Source organism: Apodemus sylvaticus, chromosome 13, assembly GCF_947179515.1.
Source record: "Apodemus sylvaticus chromosome 13, mApoSyl1.1, whole genome shotgun sequence".
Classification (NCBI taxonomy): Eukaryota; Metazoa; Chordata; class Mammalia; order Rodentia; family Muridae; genus Apodemus; species Apodemus sylvaticus.
Genome location: NC_067484.1, coordinates 20,818,492 through 20,837,593, shown reverse-complemented (window position 1 = coordinate 20,837,593; position 19,102 = coordinate 20,818,492). Strand labels below are relative to the sequence as shown.

General features: G+C 41.7%; 1 protein-coding gene across 7 annotated transcripts in view; it reads left to right on the top strand.

Annotated features, from left to right (window-relative positions):
* Positions 1-3,410: 3,410 nt before the first annotated feature.
* The window catches only part of Smad2 (SMAD family member 2), a 74,473-nt gene continuing 58,781 nt past the window's right edge, over positions 3,411-19,102 (top strand). For 4 of the 7 annotated variants that reach the window (XM_052156020.1, XM_052156018.1, XM_052156019.1 and 1 more), the window contains exon 1: positions 3,411-3,496. The gene's annotated coding sequence lies outside the window, so the exon portion shown is untranslated. Of the gene's footprint in view, positions 3,497-3,653; positions 3,757-13,672; positions 13,730-19,102 lie in introns of those variants that run through there. The other 3 variants (XM_052156016.1, XM_052156017.1, XM_052156015.1) reach the window with 3 other exon arrangements.

Sequence of the window (19,102 nt, the reverse complement as noted above, 5' to 3'; positions counted from 1 at the left end):
AATACAAATTCATTTAAAGCATGAAGATTCCTTGTATTGATACACAAATCTAGCTGATGTTGAACATCCTCATAATTTTTAATAAAAGCAACCACATACAATTGTTCTTCATAACTTTTACTCAGGTTATCTCAGTCAATATTATTTCAAAAACGATCCTTTCTTATATGACAATGTTCACTGCTACTTAGTCTCATTGTTAAGTGAACATAAATCTTGAGAGGAGCCCAACAGTTACACAGAAAACTACAAAGAGTGAAGTACCCTCAGTAGGGTATAGCCCTAAGGCTCACAGGCATGCTCCTGCCACAGAAACACTATATTTGACCTTGTATCATGTATTAGCATGTTGGTAAGGGTGTGAGGAGGAAACTGGCAAGGGGCTGCTTTGATATTCAGGAGTTTACAGTATGGATATGCAGACAAAGAAAGCATATGTGAGAAGAAACTCCTCCTCCTACTGTACAAGCAAACCATTGGTCAAAACATTAATCAGGTAAAGTCATGATATGTGTGGGAATCAGCATGAACAAAGAAAGTACATGGGTACTGATGTAACTTTGTGTGAGTAGGCCAGAAGGGATTTATAGACTGACAGACAGGAGATGAACACGAGCTGGGTCTACGGAAAAACTAAAGCATAAATTATTTTTTTTTAAAAAATCAAAGTATAGAAAGATTGAAAATGAAATTAAAGATTTTTTTTCTCATTGACTCTCAGGCTTTTTCCAGAAATAGCTGTCATTTTTTTTTTTTTATGTCTTTTAAATGCACTCTGAGTTGATTTAGGTTTAATTGATTTTGGAGTAGCATAGGTAATGAAGGGTTAAACTTGCTGTCCATTCATATAAAGAAATCACACCCATTCAATATAACTTATACAATAGGGACCTACTTATAGATCTTCAGGTACCCTAGTGGATTTCCAAGCTGATCGTTGCCATGGAAACCCTTGCTCCATGTGCCTTCAGCTCATCTTGACCCACTTTGGTTTAGATGCATTTGTAACTGAGGGGATAGCAGGCATGCTCCCATTTCAATGCCCCTGAAGACTGCATTAGTAGCCAGACTGCCCCTTATTCCCTTCTTCAGTCTTTTAGAACCTATAGCACAGTAGGGTCATAACCCCTTCACCATCCTTCTAACTCCAAAAGTATATTTATGTCACAATTTATAACAATAGTGAAACTACAGTAATGAGGTAGCGATGCAAATAATTTTGTGGTTGGGAGTTGCCGCAACACAAGCTATATTAAAGGGTCCCGGCATTAGGAAGGTTGAGAAACCACTGCTCTAGAGTCCAGGTCTTGGAAGGCTGTGTAAATGGAGGAGTTATGGTCCCAAAGTCTGACACTTTGGAGAGATGGTTTAGCTGAAGAAGGACCTTTTTTTTTTTTTTTTTTTTTTTAGAATATATCCTGCCTTGATTTCCCCTCCCCATGTCCCCATGCCAACTCCTCATGTGGACACCCATTTTTTTCACACAATTTTTTTCCACTTTTAACAGGACATTCTGTATTAAAGCTGCTGATTTATATCAATATAAAGAAGGGTTGCAAGTCAGAACCAGTTTTCCTTCTTCCAATCTGAGCATCATTTGCTTTAACCACATTCCCAGGTGGCTTTGGGGGGGCGGTGAGACAAGAAAGCTCCTTAGCTGAGGTCCCTCAAACTTAACTTTTATTTTAGTGGTGTTGGGGTTAAAATCAGGGCCTAGGGTGGGCCAGATAGAGCTCTACCTGTGATGCGCATCCTCTGCCCATTTGCATGGGAATTATGAGGCCTTCCTCCAAAACTGTTAACAGAAAAAACCTTTGAAGGTGACTTTCTGTTAAGTTCTTGTTAGCATAAATACTTGTTCATACGCAAGGGGAAGTTAATGATCTTTATCTTTCCTTTAATTTCAAAGTCCTGTTCATGTTTACATTCATGACTTCTTTTTAACTATGGAAATCTATACCATTTAAGTTTTCATTTGTAATAAATATGTAAGTTGGTATTATGATCACAAGTGAGTACCATTCTGTCAAAGGCCTTTGATTTGGAATAGAGCTGCATTCAAAACTATGACTGGCTTACATCTGTGCTGAGCCACCATGAGAACAGTGGTGGAGACTTTGAAAGCCTAAAAAACCTGTATGTCTGGAGGGAAGAGCAAATAACTCAAGGTCCACATAAAGGCCCCTGTAACTGCTTCAAGCAGATTAGATTGTGTTGGTACTCCTGCACTGCTCTGTAGTACTAGTGAGGCTTGCTGGATTAACTTGCCTCTCCCAGGAATCCTACGAGGAGGTAGTTAGGTATAGGTGGGCAAGACCAACAGACAACAAAACTGTGTTCTGGTATTTTACCACTAGCAACCTGAAAAGAGACATTTCAAATTTAGGTTTATTATCTTAACACAGTCTTTCATCTGACCGGGTTGGTTGAGTTAAAATCAACCTGGTCACACCACAGCGAGTAGTCCTGAATTTGGGAATTTGGTGAGAAGTACGGGTCTAGGAACAGGGGCACAGTGTAGAAAAATGTGCCAGGGAGTAGTCAGCAAATCAAGGAGCACACTCATTGGTGCTCACATATCACAATAAGCATTCGAAATATGTATCCCTAATACTTCTACTTCAGAAGAACCCACGGCTCGGGTTGGAGAAACACACCCAGGAGCTGCCCAGCCCTAACACCAACCGCACAGACAAGAACCCCAGCTCCGCGGTTTTCGCCACCCGCCCCCGCCCCCGCCGCGAGGCCCCGCCCACTTATTTGCGTAGGGCGCGCCCCTCAGCGACCAGCACCCAGGCTCTGCCAGCCCAGCGGCTCAGACCCGGCTAGGGGCGGGCCCGGACCCGAGCACGTGTCCATTCCGGCCTCACGACGGAGGTGGGCGAGGGCTTAGCCGCGGCGCTCCGCCCAGAGTCGCCAGGGCGGGGGTCTGCGGGCGTGGCACGCCGCGCGGCCTTCCGCGATTCTTCACGAGCCCGGTGGGAGCGTGCTGGACACGAACTCAAGCGCAACCGCGGGCGTGCCACCCCACCCGGCCTCGCCTCGCCTCACGCTCGGGGGGGGGGGGGGGGGGAGGCGGAACCAATCAGCGAGCGACGTTTCCCTTCCGATTCCAGGCCCCCGACGCGGTGTTCACACCCCGGGCTCCCCGTTTGCTGATTGGCTGCGCGTGCCGCCGGTCCGGCCGGAGGCGGGAGGCGGTGCCCCGCGCCTGCCCGCGCCCCGCTCGGCCCCCCGGCCCTGCCCGCGGCGCCCGGCCTCCTTCCGTCTCTGCCGTGCTCCCTCCGTCTTCCGTGCGCGCCCGCTCGGCCGGCGTGCCTCACGCCTAACGGGCGGCCGCGGGCGCCAATCAGCGGGCGGCAGGGTGCCAGCCCGGGGCTGCGCCGGCGAATCGGCGGGGCCCGCGGCTCGGGAGGGAGGCGGGGCTACCGCGCGCGGTGGTGGAGGAGCAGCTCGCCAGCCTGCAGCTCGCGAGCGCTGAGCGAGCCGCCCGAAGGTAGGTGCGCTGCGGCCGGGGCGGAGGGCGACGGCGCCGGGTGCAGGCAGTGCCGGGGCGTGGGGCCGCGCCGAGTGGAGCAGACGGCGCCCTCCCAAGCCGGCCGCGGGGAGCGCGGGCCTGGGGGCGGGGCGGGGACCCACGGCGCAGTTCCGCCTGCGCGCGCCCACTCCTCCGGCAGCGCGGAGCCCGTCGGAAGAGGAAGGAACAAAAGGTCCGGGGCCCGGCTCGGACGGGCCGGGACCAGGCGCTGGGTGCAGGTAGAGTCGGGGCGCCCGGGAGACCGGGTAGGGGTGTGCGGGGCCGGGTCACGTGGCCGCCCGTGTGGGGTGTGGCGGCGGGCCGTGGCGCGCGGGCCGGGGTCGGCGCCGTGGGCAGGGCCGCGAGCCCCCGCCCCGCCCAGCCTGGCTGCGGCCCGCTTCTGTCCCGGCGCGCGGCCGCTCTTGCTCTTTGCGTTGCAGAATGGCCCCGGAGCCGAGTTAGGGGCGTGTGGTACTTTGCTTCTACTTTTCCTTTTTTTTTTTTTCTTTCCTGTGGCCTTTGTTAACCGTAACAGTCGCGGGTTCCGAATCAGTGTGTACTCAGAAACACGCTCGTGGCTGAGACTGCCGGGCTCATCCTCCATGCACTTGGGAAAGTTGCTCCGTGGGTACAGCCTATTAGTTTCTAATCACACGCCTTTAGGAAGCATGCTAATTGAGTGCACTTATTTCAGATTGGTTTTCACAATTGGTGCTTGGATTATTTTCTTCTAGGGATACTGTCCTTGGGCCAGGTACTTTTGTCCTCTTACCCTTGCGGGTTATGGTTTCCTTGTGAATCTAAACAAAAGAAAAACAAATATCGAGGTTGGTTTTGTTATTCATTCCTTTTACACTTAAAGGCAAACGCTACCTGTTTGTTGTCACACCAATCAAAAAAAATGCCCAGGTGAAAATAAATCATCATCAGCATTCCGCCTTATTGTCATGACTTGTTGGGATATTCTAAATGGAGATTTTTTTTAACTAATGAAACGACATATGTAAATAAATGTATCATTAGGCAAATTTACTTGAAGATTATCTTTACAAAACTGGCACCCTGGAATGTCAGTTTCCAAAATCTCTTGTTTCTGATTTCATGGCTTAACCCCATAATACTGATAGAAAGGATTTTTCTCTTGAGTCTAACACAAGAATACATTTGCAGCCATGCTGGAAATATCTTTCCTATTAGTTTACTTTGGTTCCTGTAAAAAGCTATTTTCCCCTTTACAGAGAAGTGTTAAGTAGTTAAAACGGAGTTGGAATAGTTTCAATCCGTGAGTTATGAAGCAGATGGAATCCAGACATGGGAGAAGCAAAATGCATTATAGTTTTAAGGTTTTTTTTCCCTCTCCCATTTAGCTGTGAAACAGCTCCATAAAGAAGGTTTTCCCCCCTCTATTAGGTCCGTTGGCAAATGTTTATGTTAAATTCATAAAGTAACATTGATGTTATCTTTGTTTTTGCATAAACTTACCTGTGGTGATTAAGAAAATTTGTTCTGGTCTTTGGACGTTTTTAAACTGAGTGCCCAGGTACATGCTTAATGTTAAAATCCAGTTGACTTAATAAAGTTTAAGGGTCCTCACCGGCCAGGTTTAATGACCGTACTGGGATTACAAACATCTCTTGTGTTCCTTAGCAAGACACTGCTCTTAAATACTGTTGTTTTCTATTTTATAGCTACACATAAAGTGATTTCATGTTGTAGATGTTGAGCAAAGTTTGGTCTTTAGGGTTCTGAGATACTTGTCACTAAATAGCTATGCAATCTGTATGGCTCATAAAGTAAGTGTTGGGAGAAACTGCAGAATAATTTCCTGTTAAGCTTGGTTGAGTGATTTAACTCTCATTAGGAATATTGGGGATGGTTTTCTACATAGCCCTTTTCTTCATGTGGACAAAGGGATTACTAATTAAGTAGAGCAAGAGGTCTCTTCATTTTGACACATATAGATAATGTTGCTGTAGTCAGTACTTTGCATTAGGGAGGCTGAGTGAACAGACAAGCAAACTTAACTAGTTTAGCTGCATGAACTGGTGGTTAGGGACCTTTTGAGTGTTTAGATTTGACTTTTGGGCCTCACCGTTTCCCCTCATGCTTGGTTTGGATGCTTTTGGTTTAGTTCTTTGGACTCCTGAAACCATGTTCGCAGCAGCCTTTTTATACAGGTGCTTTTGTAATGCATGCAGGAGCTGTATATAGTGTAGTCTGGCAGATGGAGGAGGGTTATTCATATTCTTGGGACAAGAATCCTTTTTAGAGGGTGGAGAGAGGCATATCTTTTTAGATGCTTTGTCTGGGTAAAAGCAGAAGAGACATTTTTAGGCCTTTGGTTTCTGTAAGTGCAAAAGAAGCACTAAGTATTGCAAAGGTATATCAGAAACTGACTATAAAGAATTCAGAGTCACTTTATTGCACAAGTAATACGTACACAACAAATCTTCTGTGGCTAGTCACCCCGCTACCCCTCAGTGGAATTAGGAAAATAAGAACTCCATGTCTGTAGCCAAAGTAAGAAAGTTAATTATGATGTTAGAGCTTAAGTTGATCTTGAGCATTTAATAAATTCATCCAGAGTTACTTCCTGCAGTATGCTTGCATTGCTTCCTATCAAGCAATATCATGGCACTAGGGCTGTGTTAGCTCCTATGTCACTGAGAACGATCTCTTTGTTGGGGTAGGGGTACTGTCTGCCACTTTTTGCAGTTCATTCAAACTGAAGATACAGCTAATCTTTCAGAAGCATGTTTGTTGAGCACATGCACAATTGCTGAGCTTAATTTGGTCTCAATCTGATTAACCATTGCTCTGTATTTAAAGAAAGTGGTTAAGGAAAGAAAAGGAACTTGAGTCATTTGGGTTCCAGTGAAAGGAGTATTGTATGCAAATAGTTAAGATTACAGACTGGGCAGCAAGTCATGTGATGGGGTTTGGAATCAAAGCCCTAGGCTGATATTTGGTTTCTTGGTTATGGTATTGGGTAAATTAAACTTCCATGTCTTAGATTTTGTTTACTAAAAGTGGGAACAGTAGCTTTTACCTCTTAAGGTTGTTAAAAGATAAGTTAGAAGATTGAGAACATTCTTTGAGACAGATTCTCAAGTTAAAGTTAAAGCAGACGATTTGCCAGCACTATTGTCCCTGACCTCTTATAAATGGCAATGAGAAATGGATATTGGGCAACCAGGCCTTCAGCCTAATTGTCCAAGTCTGTACCTTAAAGCATAGGGGAATCCTTTCAGGTTTTAGTAGAAAACCCAATGGTATTTATTTAAAATGTTTTTAACAGAGTTACCTGGCATCTATAGTAGATTGAAACGAGTAGATTATGGGTAGTGTAGGAGGCTTAACAGGGTGTGGTGAAGGGTAGTTAGGATGGTGGGAGAACTTTAAGCTCTCTGTCCTTTGTTAAGAGAAAGCAGATAACAGCCTGGAGAGGATAATAGAGATAATCTTCTAGACACAGAACAAGTACCTGAGCTTGACTAGCATGTCTGTGGCCATTTAGAGCAGGACCAGACCTGAAAGCCTAACAGTCGAAGTTCATCAGTTAGCTTAAATTTGGTTTGGGAAAGCCTTTCTAAGACCTTATTATCTACTTAATAGACTTAGATGATTATTCAGGATGGTTAACAAATGGGTTATAGATAGAGCATTGTGCTGTAGCCAAGGATTTCATGAAAGACCCACAGTATCTTGTCTAGGAGAGCTCTGATTTCAGACTGAAAAGTCTTTCTGCTAGCCAGCACTCAAGGTGACCTTAGAGATATAGTGTTGGATCACACTTGACAGAAGGCCATCCATTTTGTTAGCCTGCTGGTAGCAGGTGAAAGATTTCACTCAGACTTTAAGAGACAGTATGCTAGAAATTTCCTGGATAGAGCAATATGAACAATTTGCTAAACTCTGGTCAGGGTTTCTTGTTTCTTCATATTACTAGCTTTGATTTTGAAAAAACAAATTACTGAGACAAGGTCTCTCTCTGTAGATCAAACTTTCTGTGTAGATCAGCATGGTCTTGAGCCCAGTGATTTAGACTACCAAATGCTAAGATTGCAAGTGTAAGCCACAATGTCCGATGACTTTGATTATTTATTTGGGTCCTCCTTTCTACCTCAGGGTTATTTTCAAAGTCTCTATCAGAAAATTGTTGGTGGCCTTCTTATAAGAAAGTCAGCCTTGCCTGATTTAGCAGTATTAAAGAAACTAGTTTTACTGCCACTGATCAATTTCAGTTATTTCTCTACATGTTGTGGTGATGCCTTCAGTTATGATTCTAGATTTATGTCATTAAACATAGTTCTAAGTCACTTCAGTAATTTGATATAAAAAACATAATTTTACTAAGTCAGTTGGATTTAGACATTGCTGTAGCCGCCAGCAGCTACATGTAAACTGGGTTACCTGTTGAGAGAATTTTGGGGTCATAGGGAAGAGCGGCGAAAAGAAAGTACGGCTAAGTCAATGTTCACTGATCAAAGCCGTAAACTTTAATGGCGCCGGACCTTTTAACAGTTTGGGCAAACCCTCCCCCCAGACTCCAGGCTGAGTTCCGGTGGAAGTTGTCTAGCTTCTCTTGGAGGTCTTCGTCTTGACTGCTCCGGCAGCTGGGTGGGTCACCTGTTTAATTCAGGAATCCCTATACCAGGAAGAACAATGAACTTAACCTTTACTACGTGCGCTCCACCCTAAGTGGAGCAGAATCCTGGCTAACTGGGAGAAGTTAACCTTGACCAAAGTCAAACTCTGACCAAGTGCAAGACTGCCCCAATATGGCTCTGTACATGTCCTCCCTTTTTTTATTAATTTGAACACGAGGAGGTAGAAAACAAGTGGATAAATATCCTTCATAAGAAGGCGGGCCTTAACCAGGAGGGGAAGCATTGACCGTAATTCCTCTTAAATATTGTATAACGTCTTTTTCAGAGGAGGGGTAATAGGCTCCCTTATTATTTTAAGGACAGCCTCTCGACGTTAACCCCTATGCAATTAGGTGTACTTCCTGGGGACTCAGAAGCAGAAATTCACCTCCCCATGCAGTGCTTTGCCTCGCACGTCTCGCTGGTACCCATGTTTGTTCAAAAACAAACACACATAGATCTGAGTTCTATGTGGCTCCCTCTTTGGAGATCCACTTGTGTAAGTTTTGAAGCCAGGGGGGTCTGCAAGTGTCTTTAACAGACATGTAATCTCTCCATCCAGGTGAGCCTGGGTGGAGACAGCCAGTCTGCTTAACAGACAAGGTCAAGAGTTAAAGGTGGAATAGGATTAACTTGTCCCAGAAGTATCCAATTCAGTTGTAAATTAACAACTTTAAGGATCCAAAGCTTGGCCTCTGAGGTGGGAGAGGTAGCCTTGTGAATCAAGAAATATGCTGTTACTTCTCAGGAAAAGTGGAGACTATATGTTAAATTAACACAGCTGGCTGAAGATTGTTAGCCATCTTCAAAATTGGAATCTTCAAAATTGGAATTATTTCTAGACCAGTCTATGGTTGAGTCAGCTGAGCACAATAAGGAGAAGGGTCATTTTAACTCTTCTAATTAATTTTTCCTAAGCTAGCATAACAGTCTCCATGTTCTGCCCCACAAAGTCTAAAAGCTTGAAGCTAGGCAATTTATCTAACCTGGGACATTTAACAATTGAGGTAAGTCAAGAACATATATCCAATATAGCTCTTATGTTACCATGGTCTGGGCATTCAGCAAGCACACAGTCAGCATATCTTCTGCAGCATTCTGTGGAAAAAACAGAGGACATGCCTTCTCCCCCAATATTAAATCAGGATCATGGCATATGTTAGTAAGTGAATTCCTTCATTTCACCTAGACATCAATATGTCTAATTACAAGATGTCATATACATTTAGCAAGGAGTTTCTTGGCATCTAAATTTTAAAATTTTTTTTTTTTTTTTTAAAACATGCAAGCATAATTTAAATTATATGCACAGGGACACAATTTCCCCTCTCTTCTTTCTTCCAAGAAGATATTGTTTTATTAATTTAAGTTGGAACACAAAGTATAAACCATAACATAGGCAATAACTATGTAATTATATAAAATATAGTTGCTTTTTCTGTTAGAGCAGTTGCAACTAGACAGCCTAAAAATGAATCATTAGTCACATGTACATATTTTTTTTTATCTTTTAAATTAGAAATATGAATATCATTATCTGTAATAACTAAGTCCTCTAGGATTAACACCATTACGTGGTAGAGGTAGAAATTGAGGACATCAAGAACAAATCTTTATAATTTGATGTGCACAAAATATAAAATTATTTCAAATACCTAAAGGACAGTCATTTAGAGAACATATCCTTTGTTCTTAGAAATTTGAATCACATTTGTATAAACTGTAGAAATTAAAAATTAGCAGTATTAAAAATGGACCAATTTTAAGCAATTATAAACCATGAGCTATGTATATCTACTATTATTAAAAGCTTGACCTTTAACATCTTAAAAATAGCTGCTATAGCACCCAATTCAGGTATCTGTGTTGAAGCAGGGAGAAACTTAAAGGAATAAACATGTGATCTGATAGTACAAATTATCTTTTGGATAACAATTATTAATTTTGCCTAAAAATGCTTGCCATGTAATAGACCAACCATTAATAATAAATTTGATTGTTGCTTGAAGCAAGGAACAAATGTTTCCTACCTTGAAAACAGAGGTTTAAGACCTTTTGTGGCAAGCTTAAAATGAGGTAAATATAAGATAAAGCCAATTAATATATCTTAACAACCTTTGAAAGCCATTTACCTAAAAATTCTAAAAGTCTATAGGAGCAAGGGCCTGTAACAAACATTCTATGAACATTATACACTGAAATTTTTAAGATCTTAACTTCTGTATTGAAAGAGAGACAAACATTTTTTCCTCACAGGACGTAAGGCTGTTAGCCATTCCTTGAGGCAAAAACTTTCTAATGACATTGTTTTGTTGTTTCTTTAAAATTAGAAGCAAATGCTTTTATAACTATCAGAATGTAAAGCAAAAAACCAACCCTTTAAATTTACAATAATTTTATAGGGAGTAGACAGGCCAAATGTTAATGCTTTTATAGCCTCCTTGACCTTTCATAGATTTGAACTGCATTTTAACCCACACCTGGATAAGTCAAAAACCTTTTTTTTTTTTTTTTTTTTTTTTTTTTTTTATCTGCCCTAGGATCCACCTTGAGTCCTTGGCAAGGACATTGTATGAGATTCCTCAAATGTAAATATCTTCTAATCTGAGCCTTTTATCTAAGACCAGACCCAAACTATCTGTCCTGCAAGGACATTTTGAGGATTAAACAAAAGAAACCTGTAATTCCACGGTCAAAGGAACCTGCTTGATATCAAATACATTTTCACTGAGATCTCCTTTTTAATTTTGGAGACAGCAGTATCACTCTTAAAATTATCTTAATTACAAAATGTTAACAATTACGAGCCTGCAAACTGAAAACTGTAGCCAATGACACACTGATTTTTATTGTAACTCAATGTTTTCTTGCAATATTAGAGCACAATTGTAATTTTGGAAGCAAATCTCAATTTTAAACAATCTATTTTCTTTAAAATTAATGGCAAACACATATTTACAGCACAAGGTTTGTATGCCAGTTCTTATGTTCAAGTGTATAACAGTGTAACTTATTAAAGAGACAATATTTTAAATCTTAATCTTCATTAAGTCTAATCTCCAGGCCAAGATTCACATGAAACACCATGCCAATTTAGGAGCGTCCCAAAGGCCTGTATTTCCTGGATTGCGTCATGCCACGTGGTGTTCAAAATGGCGACTACCCTAAACTACCAGCCTTAACCATCATGCCACGTGTTCAAAATGGCGACTACCCTAAACTACCAGCCTTAACCTAACTTTTGTTAATAACATTATACCTTTTAAATCATGTGCAGTGACTTAAGCCAATACTCTATAGTCAAGACATGCAAAATATACCTTTAAATCCAATTATAAACAAGAACAAAGCATGAGTGGCGTTAGGCCACGTGTAGTTAGTTAAGATAGCTCTAACACTGAATCACCAGTTTTAAACTAACCTTTTCTTAATAACACTATACCTTTTACATAATAACCAATTAATTTATAACTCTTTAGTCAAGAAATGTAAAGCCTTATATCATTAAAACCAATTAGAAACATGTATAAAGCGACTACATGAATTTCACAAGCCAAACCAAGGTCTTCCCAAATCTCGAGGTTTCTGGGCTTTTAAGAGCGGCTTTTTCCCCAGCCATGTTTCTGTCTTGGGTGAGTGAGCTACGCTGCCGCGGCGTGGCTTTGAATCAATCCCCACACAAACTGTGGCTAGCTCAAGAGGTTACCAGCAGATGTAATCTTTACCAATTTTTTCTTTTTAACATGAAACAGTCATTCACACAAAGACACAGAGAGGACATAAACATACACATAGACAGTCGGTGCACCGGGACAAACACGGAAAGATACACAGAAAGTTAAGCGTGCTTGTTAAGCAATTGCATCCATTTTCCTCTTTAAACAGCTCTTAGAAGCTGTGGACATATGCCTATTTTTAAAAACCCCTTTCTTTTCGCCGAAATCAGCTCTTACGAGCTTTGGGCAAATGCCTACCAAATTCCTTCCCCATATTTCCCTATCTTATCAACCCAAGCAGTCCTGCGCTGGGTCCACGCAGTATGCTTGAAAAACTGTATCCATTCCTGCACTCACAACCATAGACACGAATTCACTAGCGCTAGTTTTGCCCTCTATGTTGCTTACCGTGCGGACACCATTAATTTTCACCTTTTTCTGCGAAGCTTCGCTGGATAGGGCTACCTCAAGAAATTCTCTCGTGCCAGGTCTTCCCACGTTCAGGCGCCACTATGTAGCCGCCAGCAGCTACATGTAAACTGGGTTACCTGTTGAGAGAATTTTGGGGTCATAGGGAAGAGCGGCGAAAAGAAAGTACGGCTAAGTCAATGTTCACTGATCAAAGCCGTAAACTTTAATGGCGCCAGACCTTATAACAGTTCGGGCAAACCCTTCCCCCCAGACTCCAGGCTGAGTTCCGGTGGAAGTTGTCTAGCTTCTCTTGGAGGTCTTCGTCTTGACTGCTCCGGCAGCTGGGTGGGTCACCTGTTTAATTCAGGAATCCCTATACCAGGAAGAACAATGAACTTAACCTTTACTACGTGCGCTCCACCCTAAGTGGAGCAGAATCCTGGCTAACTGGGAGAAGTTAACCTTGACCAAAGTCAAACTCTGACCAAGTGCAAGACTGCCCCAATATGGCTCTGTACACATTGCCTCTAGTTTGGCCAGATAGGTAGATATCTTAGAGCGGTTCTGTGATCTACATACTTGCCTCACATCCTGTGGTGCCAGTGGCTTTCTGTAGCTCAGTTGGTATTGTTTAGTTGGTAACTGAGTCTTCTCTTAGAACAGTTGCCTGGTGGTTTGGTGTGTTTTCATATTTGTTTTAAGAAATACTCTTTTACAGTTTTATACAAGTGTAGTGTTCTTTGAAAATACCCCTGGATATTCTTTCTTACACCCTTCCACTTCCACCAAATCCCTTCTCTACAGTGCTTCTTCCCATCTTCTGGCTCTATTGTGTTTTTTCCCTCTCCCTCCTTCCATTGATGATGTCTGAGCCTTGGAGGAGGAAATAGATGTCCTGTTTAGGGCTGAATACTCAGCAGACCTCTTGTTCTGAGCACTTGAATTAACCATCATCCCAGCTCACTGTAGAAGCTAGTTATAAGAATTTGATGACAATTTGATACCCTGCCCATTTAGCAAAACACAAGTAGTAGGTTCTTCCTTATAGCCTGTGACCATGCTAGTTATGGGCTTTTGGCCAGGTTTACAGTACCAGGAATCAGTTGGTTGTCCCCAAAACGGTTATGCCACTGTTGCACCTGTAAGTACATCTTGCCTGGCAGATTGATAGGTTTTAAGATTTATAGCTACGCCAAACAGTTGGTGACTTTTCCTTTCAATACTATACAAACTATCTGGCAGAGGGAAGCCTCTAGCTCAGTTTATAGCTTGATATCTTTATGTGCTGAGATAAGTTGTGTGATGTGTCTGGCAATAATCATTAATTCTGTGGTCAACCAAGACAAATGGCAATAGCTTGTTTTTTGTTTGTTTTGCAGGGGCTTAGAAATCTCCCTGATAACAACTCATGGAAATGCAAGTTGGCTTATAAAATAGTAGGTTTCCATATGACTTGTTTATACATCATCAGTTCTGTTAATCCTCTCTACCACCTCCTTATCCCCTGCATTTCCATGCTTCCTGGCCTCTTTCTGGCTTCCTGGCCTCTGCAGACATTCTGTCTTTTTTTGTTGTCATTATTGTCATGGTTGTACCCATGACAGTATTCTGAACAAACTCTCAATTTGTTGTTAAAATTTGAAACTTAATGAAAAACCGTTACTGATTTTTTTAGATTGACTTTTTTTGTTTTGTTTTTTGTATTTTGGGTTTTTTTTTCCCTTGAGAACCTAGTATTTCATTGGCTACGAGTCTTTAAAGCAGTAGTAAGAAAAAGCTGCCTCTGAAAGAAGGCCTGCATTTCTTTGTGTTATCAGCAAAGCCCAGCTTCTTTTCCTTTTTCGGGTGGGGTAGTTGTAGGTTTAATGTACTCAGGAAGGAAGAACAGTCTGTGAAAAGATTCAAACAAAATAAAGCTTGTGTATCTGTATCTGTCTGGTAGCAGCTGGCTCTGGTGCCTGGTTAGCACTTGAAATATAGATGATGAGGCTGAGGAACTGAAGTAAAATTTTATATTATTTTAGTTAACTTTAACTTTGGTTGGCAATATTACAAGTATTGGCTGCTGTATATCACAAATAAAGACCATTTTCACCATTATAGGAAGTTCTGTTGGTACCATCTGCTTTAGATATGTTTAGTTGAATTTGCAGCCCACAAGACCAACCTGGGAACTGGGAAGGCCATTAAGAATGCATGGCACTCCGCTGACTTGCATTTGGGCCTGTGCAGTCTTGTGTTGGTGTACGTTTATGATCTGGGGAAGTTGATTCTTAAGAGCTGAAGATAGAGATGCAGCTTCCGTGCAGCCTATTAAAGGTGTAAATTTGGCCAGTATGGAACAAGTTGTCTACGCAGTGCTCCCTGTGTCAGGAGGCTGTTCACTAAATTAAATGGAACAGCTTGTTTACACAGAGCTCACCCCTTAAGTGAGTAGATAGTCACTGAACTAACGACCAGACCCACATTTAGTTGTAACAGTCCATGGAAGTGCACGTGTGAATATTTTCTGCTTGGTTAAAAGGTGTATTACCCACCATCCTCTATGGGACTGACTTGGGTTTTCATTTAGCATTTTCCTTTACTAACTTCAAACTTTGGAAAGAACCTTAATATTTAGAGGGTTGAGAAATCTGGTTCTCAGTTTTTTAAAATACATATTTTACTGGGGGAGGGTAATGGTAGTGATTGAATACCAGCAAGCACTCCCACTGAGCTTTACACTTTAATTTTTTAAAAAGATTTATTTATTATTCTATATGAGTACACTGTAGCTGTCTTCAGACACCAGAAGAAGGCGTCAGATCTCTTTACAGATGGTTGTGAGCCACCTTGTGGTTGATGGGATTTGAACTCAGGACCTTCGGAAGAGCAGTCAGTGCTCTTACCCACTGAGCCATCTCTCCAGCCCTCCATTTTAATTTTTAAAATCCTTTTTTATTGCCTTCATTACCAGTGATTTCTTTGACTAACACAGGAAATTTCAGATCATTGGTGAAATTTTTCTCTGCTTAGTGTGCAGTGTTTGAACATAAATTGCCAACAGTCTAAAATAGTGATTTTTTTTTTTTTATAGTATTTCCATTGCAGCTTTTGGTGCTCTATAAGCCATTCATTGTCTTGTCTTTTTTCTTTTCTTTTCTCTTCTCTTCTTTTCTTTTCTTTTTTTAGTTGTGGTTGACATATTTACTTTTGAGTTTCTCTTAAGCATTGTTATTTTATTTATTGTTGTGTGTATGGTGTAGGGGTGAGTGCGCAAGGTGCTCATGTGGCCATCAGAGCAAGTGATTGGCTCTGGAATTGGTTCTTGTCCACCTTTTGTAGGTCCTCTAGGAAGAATTAAGGTTATTTAGCCTGCATAAGCAACCCTCCTTAGTGTAGGTTTTATTTGGGGTGTGTGTATATGTGTGTGTGTGTGTGTGTGTGTGTGTTTGTGTTTGTGTGCGCGCTCCCGCCCCAGAGCCCGAGAACATCAGGTGTCTAACTCAACCTATCTCTGTCTTCTTTCCTGTGTTGAACCTGGAACTTCCTGTTTCATACCCCTTCACGGCAGGTTCATACATTTTTACATAGGTGCTGGGGATTCAGACTTAGGTCCTCATGGGCCTCATGGATCTGGAGCTGCAAGGGCTCCTACCCACTGAGCCAACTCCCCAGCTCCAGATCTATAAAAACTCATGTATATGTTAGGGAATACTTCATATTCCTCCGCCATTTAAAGATATTTGAAATTTCTCTTCCTTTTGTAGCTTTAAAAAGAACAATTTATAATTGGTTTCTCTCTCTCTCTCTCTCTCTCTGTCTCTGTCTCTCTGTACCTGGGACTATACCTAGAGCTTCTCACATGCTAGACAAGCCCTCTACCATTGAGACATCTCTCCAGCCCTGTATTTGCTCTCTGTATTTACCACCTGCTTTTCTTCTCCATTTCAACTTTTGCCAAAAATTTTTCTTGCCAGATTTTTCCTATTCCGTAAGATGAAATGTCAAGGTTCGAGGTATTTTCTCGTCTGGCTGTGCCGTTTTCATGGCTGTTGGCCTGAATGAGCTACTTTATCCAAATGCTGTTTGCTTGTTTACTTTGCCCAGACATAGTCTTCCCATGTAGCCCAGGATGGGAACTTGAGATCTTCCCAACTCAGCTTTTTAGTGCTCAGATTAAAGGTATGTTCAGCCATACCTAATCTTGATTTCTTTTGGTGACATAAATTGCCAGAACAGACACAGGTTAGATCCATTTCTCTCACTGCAAACACAGACATGTCAGATAAAATAGACTACGTAGTTTCTCGTGTTAGCTGAGAGATAGAAAAAGTAGGTCAAAAATAAAGCTTCTTCTGGTGTTCTGAAACAGTCTGCTTCTGGGAGATATCCTGCCTGTAGAAGAATTAGGAAACACTAGTTTCAGCTGGATTTTAATATCACAAGAAGGTGAAGTAGAATAAATATAAAAAGAAAGTACAACCACAGTTACCTGTGGCATGGTATACATGTGAGTAGTATGTTAGTCTATCTTGAAAATCAGATGATACATAAGTCCTTGCCCCTCATATGCCTTTGCAAAGGCAGACCGTGCTACCAGGCTGTGTTCACCTCTAAGCACACTTGAACAAGTCCTACCTTTTAGCAGACATGGCCAGCCATCGTACTTGAAAGTTCATCTTGTAGGTTGCTTTATGTCAGTTCATAGTGAATGCCTTTTGTTTTGGTTATGTCACAATTGGGATTGTATGTGCACATGCATGTTTTATGCTTCTGAATGTTGCTTCTTCAAATAAGTTTTAGGGATTAACTCCGCTCATCAGGCTTGGTGCCCTTTACCCTGAGAGTTTGTGATATTCTTATGTTTCACCAGGACTCTTGTTGGAGGATGTTTAAGTTACTTTTAATCTTGGGATATTAGAAGTAGTGCTGCAGTGGATGATACCTTTGCACCTCATTGAGTAGCTCTACAGCTATGTCTTTTAGCTTTAGACCAGTAGGCCAAGAGTATCTGTCTTAAGGAAAAGTAATTTAATTATCTTTTTGCATAGGTAGTAGTTATACACATAGTACAAAAATTAAAATCAACAATATAGGAAATTGAAGTGCAAAGTAATTTCCCTCTTACCTCCTACCTGCAGTTTTTACTTTCCAGAAATGTCACTATTATTACTAGTTTCTGCCATATTTTGGAGCTTTTGAGATTGTTATAATAGCCTTTAGCCATGTGTGCTTGGCAACTCTTAAAATGGTTAGTCTGAATTTCAATGGATTATAAGGACTCCGAGGATATAGGTACAAAACATAAATGTAGAATATCTCAGTATTTTTAATACTCCAAACCATAACAGAAATTATAAAGAAATGCTTTCAGAAGTACAAGTGGTGAAGGGAAAGAGGGGCCAAAGCAGAGCCACACCCACTTCACACCAGGAGACTTGGCCTGCTTATGTGAATGACACCTCAGGCACGTGCACAATGGAAAAGGCACCTTGGACCTAATGAAAGTTAAAAGGGTTTGTGCATCAAAGAAAAGAAAGTGTAAGAATTCTCAAAATGAGATTGTAGTTGGAAATAGTATATCTTATAAGTTGTTTTTTTTTTTTTAATTTAGAGTATTTAAGGAATTTTAGACCAAAACCCCCTAAAAGATGGGTAAAGGATTCATATGGACAATCCTCTGAAGATGTACAAATGGGCAGGGGTGTTTGAAAATTCACTTAACAGCATTGATCACCACTAAAGCAAACTGCAGTGAAAGCCACTTTGTTGCCAGGAGAAGAGAAACTCAGGTTGGTTGTAATCTTTCAGTTACCTTAAGAGAAAACCAGAGCCATTCTAATCCTTAGTATGGTTTTCCCCAACTTCATGCTTTGTCCTCAGTATTGTGACTTTTTGTTGTCATCAGCTGTGGGGCCAAGTGGGTTGTGACCATTTGCTGTGCTGCAGCTGATGGGCCTTCTATGTGGAAGCACCTGTCTAGTTTCAGGCAGTTTCCTTGGCATCTTTGGCCCTTCTCCGTCACCTCTGTTGTTTTTCTGAAACTCCTATTTGGACCTCGGACCTCTTCTCCTCCTGTTTTCTTCACTTTTCTGCTCTTTTTGCTAATACTTTTGGGGGAGTTTTCATATATTTTTCTTGATCTATTGCGTGTGTGTGTTTTCTGTTCCCTTTCTTTGCCTCAGTGCAGAAATGCAGTTTACACTTGGATTTCTTATTCTCTCCTCACCCTCTGAGCACATGCTGTTCTTGCTTCAGTCTTGCTGTCTTAACTGCTCTGTCTTGATGATTGACTTTTCTCCCCTCCATGTAATCTCAGTTTTCTTGAGGCTCCCCTTTTCTGTTTTTATTTGCCATTTTTTCTTTAGATAGTCTGATTACTTCACTAAGAAGGGACAAAAAAATCTAGACAGAAACAGATGTGGAGGAAGCTTGTCCCCTTTAAGTTTCACAGACGAGGGAGTTGAGCGGGCTGTTGGTACACTCTCAGGGTTCGTATGTGTATGGATTCTCTGAGGTTGGTTGATACACTCTTGAAAAGTCTTAAGAATCTGACCATCAAAGTCTGGCAACTCACATTTAAGAGGCAGAAGGCAACAGGGACAGGGTCTGGAAGTGTCTTTATTGTGTTCTTGTGCTCATTTACTCTGTTCGAGTGGTACCTAGCCATTCCCTGGTCAGGGCTTCTATTTTACCCCATAGAACAGTGAGACAGAGAGGCAGTTACCCAGAGAGAGCTCGGAAGTTACTTTTAATGATGGATTTCCGTAAGGATCGGTTCTCACAGCCCTTCAGTTTTATTTTCTCCCTCCTGACCCCCACTCTCA